Raw genomic sequence first — 6595 nt, 5'->3', positions numbered from 1 at the left:
TTCTCGTGTAATGTTGTGATCTCACAAGGTCAGAGAAGTACTGAACAATTTCAAATTCTGGTCTAAAAGGGGCGGAAAAAGAACGAAATATTGGTCAGTAGGATTCATCCTCTTGGCACCGTGAATATACAGTATGTACCAAACTTCATAGCAGTTCACGTACTTTTTAGATGATTTCCCCCCAAAAAAAAAAAAAATCAAAAGAAAATAACAAACTGGCTAGCTTTCATCCTCTGGGGACCCTGACTTGAAATAGATTGGACAATTTGTGAAGAGTCTCTGTAATCCAGGTCACGGTAAATCCAGTTGCCTTTTTTCTAGCTTTGTTTCAGATGCATTGGATTTACTGACTGGATTTTTTTTAGGGAGGACCAGCAGAGATTTCAAGGCCTTACACCACATTTTTTGGCTGCTCTGATTTTGTCCATTGATACATAAATAGCACAAAGTCCCGTCAAATGAATTACTCATTAACACTGCATTTCTGTTTTAATTTATGGGCACCATTACAACCGAAATGCCAGCGTTATCCCAATACATTTTGTCACGGAACTTTTCTCTGTGTTTGGACTGTCAAAGAATTTCAGCCCAAATCATCCCGACTAAAGTGCATTAAAATGCACAGACATTCAAGCTATAATTACTGGGCAAAAATACCCCACGCCTTAATCCACATGGTAATAACGCAATTAAAGTGGTGTTTCTCGGACTTGGTAATCTTCTGTGACAAGGCTTACAATTCAATTAACCCCGTTTTAACACTTTGTTTCAACTTCCTTGTGAGGCTAATTTGCTTTAAACTTACTTCAGTTGCTATAATTATGCCTTAAGAAATGTCCAATTTCTGAATTATCAGTTGTTTATGTCAGCGTGAAGCACTGATTTTCAGTGGATAGGATCTGCTCTTATCCAGCAAGATGCCTTGCAGGGAAATTCTTATGTCTGCCTCTGAACAAAATGATAGCTTTTTCATTTATTATGAGGTTGGGCTGGCTTTATTGATCGCAGCTTACGCGTTAGACGCCCAGTGAACTGAACTTCCCCAGTGCTCTATTCAGAAAACGATCACCTTTAAAACAAGGAGTGACACGTTTTAAAAATTATTCGTATATAGTTTCTTTCTTAGACTCCCTCCTCTGAGGAGCTGGATGGGCCCACGATGAGAGAGAGTTTCTACTTGATACAATTTCTGATAATCTCATAGTACGACCAGAACTGCACTTCTCCTGACATCTACCAAAGCCAGCCATGGATCTAACCCATTTAATCACTCCTTTCTTGTTCTCTTTTCTAAGCTCACGCTGCCTGTGACATATTGAGCCGGGCAAACTTTCCATGTTCTCTCAGAGAAGGTCATTGGGCCAGGCCCAATCTAGCCTCTGAAACCGAGCCAAGATTTCCACTGCTGTCGTTCAGATTAGTATTAGACGTGAGCGCCTTTCCTAAGCAAATCAGACAGTGTGAAGGACAGAACTATTCTTCCATTTAAGCACGCCTGCTTCTTGTTAAAGAGAGACAGGGCAATAAGTTGTAGGACAAAGGGAAGTTTGTGTGAAGTCTTTGCAGTTTATGAACGCTTTTTTTTTTCTTTTAATGTGACAAGCCGGTTCGTCATGTAAGAGGAAAAGCAATTGGATTACACTGACTCAAGCTATAGGAGCTGTCTGCAGACATAATGTATGTGTCAGTAGTGGCAATATAGAGTCAAAATTCTCACATTGACTAATTTGTCTTGTGAATATGTAAAGAATGCTTTTATTGTTTAATCATTCCATGAAATTCTGGTCACAGGCTTTTTCCCGAGAAGTGTATTCCTTTTATTTTAATAACTAACTTACTTTATTTCATAGCAGATGAGGTACAGACACACAGGAATTTTTCAGGGTGAAACCAGTGCACACGCTGTATTGAATTCTGCCACATGATACAAGGACATCGGGGTCTAACGTTCACTGCTAAAGGACAGCACAGGACTCACGGTGTACTGCGCAGATATGTGAGGACGGCAGGCCACGTCTGCGATGCGAATTTGACACCATTTCAGACATACAGGGCTAACATACAGTAATTCAAGAGCTTCCTTGCAGGCGTGAGCACATTTGGTGGAAGAATCGGTATTGATTCACTTGGAAGGACAAACCTGCACCTGGACTCAATCAGCGTTGATTGGAGAGTGGCAACATGCCCGCATGCACACAGCACAGCTGATAGGACACGCTGACCAGTTCTGGAGAAGAAGAAGAAGAAGGAGGAGGCAATCAGATGTAACCCCTCCAGACTTAAAGCTAATGTTATCCCCTCACAATCTCGTGTTTAACTTGCACATATTCACAGACAGGACATATATTGTCTTTGGTATCGAGTGAAAGCGGAGTGGGAGCCGCAACATGATCAAGACCTCTGAGTAAGTTCCACGTTTATGTGACTTTTTTTTTTTCCACAGTGGGGAGCAACTCGCGGGGCCAGACATTGTTTTTGCACATTTGTGTGGCTTAATTGGAAATCTCGTGTCAGTGATTCAAGTCCCCCTGCTGTTTGTTTGTTCCTGAATTACTGCTTTCGCTGATTTCGCTGAGGGGTCCAAGTCACATTTTTCCTTTCTTTCTCAAAGTTCTCCTAATGTATTTGCTCTTGCGTTGTTTCCCCTGTAAATCTGTAAGTCCTTGGCTGTTAAAGCAGTAAGGACAAACATAGCCCTGTTCGCTTAACAGATTTCTTAATTGTCCCTATACCAGTGCAGCGAGAGAACATTAAGAGCAGTTTGGAACAAACTATTTTTAGTGCTTTAGTCGTTTCAGGGTTTGTTTTCTTTCCTCACATTGTGAAGCCACTCACTGTCTTTCCGTTCCAAAACCTGAACCAACAATTATTGTCCTCCTTTATTTCCCAGTTTGGTTGCAGCCTCCAATTTTAGATACCTTGTCTGCGGACTTGTTGGCATGCCGACCGGATGCCTCAGTTTTGGGATTATGTCAACGCCTTCAGCAGATGCTATTGCATTACATAAAAGATATGCCATGCTGGAGAGCTTCCACTCACTCCTAATGTGTGCATTCTGGCCACAGGCAACCACTTCACATCCAGTCCTGTCACTGACACTGCAACCAAGAATTCTGGGAGCCTTCCCAAAGCTGTTTTGCATCACTTGTCAAAGGTAAGTTCTGACAGATTTGCTTGAAATTGTATTAGGTGATGTGTGAATACTGGGAGGGAAAGACTCCAAAACAAACTCAAAGTAAAAAGCTTTGATATACATCACCTTATCATGTGCTCGGGGCTGTCATCTTAATAAGACGGATGCTTTGAATGCACGTATCAAAATTTGCAAGTTTCTATTCTAGGTTAAAGCTCTGTTATTATGAGTGTTTGCAGTGCTGATCCAAGTGAGCATCTGACGGAGTACACCCATCTGCAGCTCAATGAAGCGTGAAGTCATTCGTCCGATTTGCTCGTCGGTGTCCCAACATTTTCTAAATACGCGGATGTGCCAAATCACACTCGGGGCCTGTTTTTTTTTTTTTTTTGTAATAAGTGTGTTTCAGTCTAAAAGTGGAGGACTCTTTTCCAACTATGCCTGAGTAAACGATGGGTTCACATTTCATCCAGTTACCGCAATGATCAAATGTTTGTTTGTGCGCTGCAACCAGTATAAGTTGCTGTAATATTTCCTCCTTCCTGATGTCTCCTGTCTTTTCTTACAGTGCATTCTAAAGTTCAGCCGAGACCGATACGAGGCTTCAACAGTCTGAATCTGTCGAATCAAGAGGATCCTTCAAAGGTAGCCTTGTTAGAACAAACTCCCACCCTTTGTGTTTCCCTCGACAATGTTTCTTTCTGATCTGATCTGAGAATCTTATACGAAAAAGACTTCACACAATATGCACTTAATTTGCCCATGGCAGGCTGCTGAGCCCCAATTGAAGCTTAAATGAGAACTTTGAAATGCATTTTTGTACAGTTTACCTACTACTCGGTTCAAAGGAAGGAATCTTTACAGAACCAGCATGGGCTTACCCCAGCAGCAGGATCCGCACACCAGTTGCGACTCTGAGATAGCTCGACAATCCATCTTTCCAGGCTTTAAGCAAAGTGCTTATGACTGGTGTACCTGGGTGCAGACCCCTCAGCATCCTGCAAGAAGCTACTAGCAGCTGTGGATGTGTTTTAGATATGATGTAGGTCACTCCCAAGAGTCCTTTTTATGTGCAGAATTTGTCTACCAACATGCTAGCAACTCTGACTACTGGCTAGCTGTGAAAGCTCCTGAGGTTGCAGATTGTTGTTTTGCATAGACGGATGTCTTGTCCAGTCATTTGCCAAGTCTTGGAAATGTCCTGACCTTTTTTCAAATGGTTTCCAAGGACGACCTCTCAGATGGTTCAGTGAAGCAAATCTCCTATCTGGAGTATCGGGTTTTGCGTGAACAAAATAAGGCCCGTACGTTATACTTAGAACAAAACTTAGTATGGTGCAAAGCTGCTTAGAAACACGGAAGCATTTTCTTTCCTGCATATCTTAAATGCACATGTTGGAAGGAGGAAAAACGAGCATGTAATTTGCCAAGTTTACTTGAACACAACCAACATAGTGCTAGTTGTGCTAGCTGCTTTTATTCACCTATATCCACAACTGTCTACCATTGGTGCTGCATCAAAAATGCGTCTAGTCTGTTGTGTTAAGATTATCTGGAAATGTTCTAGCTTTATATTTTGTAAGCAAATGCCCTTGTGTTCAAACATGAGTAATGATGGAAGTAACTGTAGTAACTCAACTCAATGCACACTCAAAATTGTGTATTGCAAGGTATTTTATGACACATGTAAGCGCCTCTCTCTCTCTCTCTCAATAAAATCAATTTTTTTTTTTTCTTCTTCCCAGGTCTGATATCCCAGCGGAGGCACAGCACACTGTGTGACGGCAGACAGGAACAGGGTGGAGCAGCTATTTTTACCTGAAGCCCAGGAGTGAGCTCAACACAGAAGGTGAAGCGGGAGGAGAGTGGAATTTGGGCAGCGCTTGGGAATGTGAATTGGGTAACGTTAATCATCTGGACAGCAGAGACATTAACTGTGCATGAAGCTCGGTCTCTGGACATTGCATGTACTGTTCAAATACTGACAGAGGGCACGTGTGTGAGGCTCAGAGGCAAAGCGAGGACACGCTGTGTTTCTGTGTGAATTGGGGAGGAAGAGAGGACATGCTGTAGTGTAATTGTGTTTGTGTGTGTGTGTGTGTGTGTGTATGGACAGTGTGCCTGCGCTGAGGTGATATACAGTGCCCTGACTTACTCTTGTAGATGAAGTGCACTTTGCTCAAAGCTACACACCCCCAAAGGAATAGACTGTGTTTTCCAACTCACTTTTCGGGTTGGGAAAACACACTGATGAAAAAGGATGAGGCTCTATCGGCACACTCGGTCTTCGCAGGAGCCCCCGTCACACACTAACATCATTACAATTTCAGCCTCAGTGCCTCCTAACAAAACTGCATATTTACAATGTGTGTGTGTACCCGCTATTGTCTTGTTAAAATTTTTACAATGGCTGCCGAACGCCTTTGCATTCCGAATGCAATATTGTGCCTTAATATGCCCCCAGTATAACGCCAACAGATTTGGAGAGTGCTGATATGGCACATTTCGCAGTGGGAGCATCTGAGATGAACGAAAGCGCCGCGTTCGCCCCTGCGAGAGCAAGGGGGCTCACCTTTTGTTATTATTTTCAGAGGCGCCAATTCGTTGTTGACCTAGTTTGGGAGCGGGGATTGTGGAGGCACTGAGCACCGATGCAAATGAAATCTGTTGCTTCCTGCCTGTTGGATTTTGAAGGATTTCCTGGCACATGATGCAACTGGGGTGAAAAAAAAAACCAAACATGTCATATATTTACTGCAGTTTCATGCATGCCATCGTCATTTTATCTGCCATTTGTAAGCTTATCTGGACTCGTCATTATCATATATTTTCGCTGGTGGGTGTTTTCCTGGCAATATTATCGAATCGGTGGCTTTCGGATTTGAATTCCTGACAGCAGCCTGCTTGGTTTGGCGACAGAACTTTACATGAACCTGCTCAGCATTGCAAATTGACAGTGATCACAGCATGAGTGAGGCACAACACTCCACCTGATTGACAGGTAGGTGTCAAAAATGCCTGTCATCCCGCCAGCTGCACAACGTAGCCACTGCCACGAACTCCACGCGTTGCTTTTTTTCAGTTATGCATGCAGTTGGTCTTAAGTGATGAAGACGGTGTATTCAATCATGTCGTGCTGAAACTTTAACCTATCAATGCGAGTGCCAAATACTTCAGACGAAGCTTATGCCTCTCTTTAAAAGGTCGTATTTGAAAATAAACATAGACTTTATAGCTTTAAAGTCTCCTCTGCTGCAAGTACATACATGCAAATGCATTTTTATTATCCTCAAGTGCTTTCACTATCTTTTATAACGCACTAGAAGTGTAGACACACGGTTAGTAAGCAGCCCTTTTTTTTTTTTTTTTGTAGGATGGAGACTCGGAGCCCAGAGTGCTGTTGCTGCTCCTGCAGGGAATGGAGTGCTCTAAATGTGGTGTGGCCTTTGTTGCCACGTGTGA

General features: G+C 42.7%; 1 long non-coding RNA gene across 1 annotated transcript; it reads left to right on the top strand.

Annotated features, from left to right (window-relative positions):
* The first annotated feature begins 2041 nt into the window (after positions 1-2041).
* On the top strand, positions 2042-5747 carry LOC311490170. The gene is made up of 4 exons (XR_014699146.1): positions 2042-2404; positions 3066-3154; positions 3702-3778; positions 4879-5747. It is a non-coding gene; the product is annotated as an uncharacterized lncRNA (long non-coding RNA).
* The last annotated feature ends 848 nt before the right edge of the window (positions 5748-6595 follow it).

Source organism: Chelon labrosus (genome assembly GCF_963514085.1).
Source record: "Chelon labrosus genome assembly, chromosome: 1".
Lineage (NCBI taxonomy): Eukaryota > Metazoa > Chordata > Actinopteri > Mugiliformes > Mugilidae > Chelon > Chelon labrosus.
Note: the sequence above shows the minus strand (reverse complement) of the source record. Positions and strands in the feature narration are given on the sequence as shown.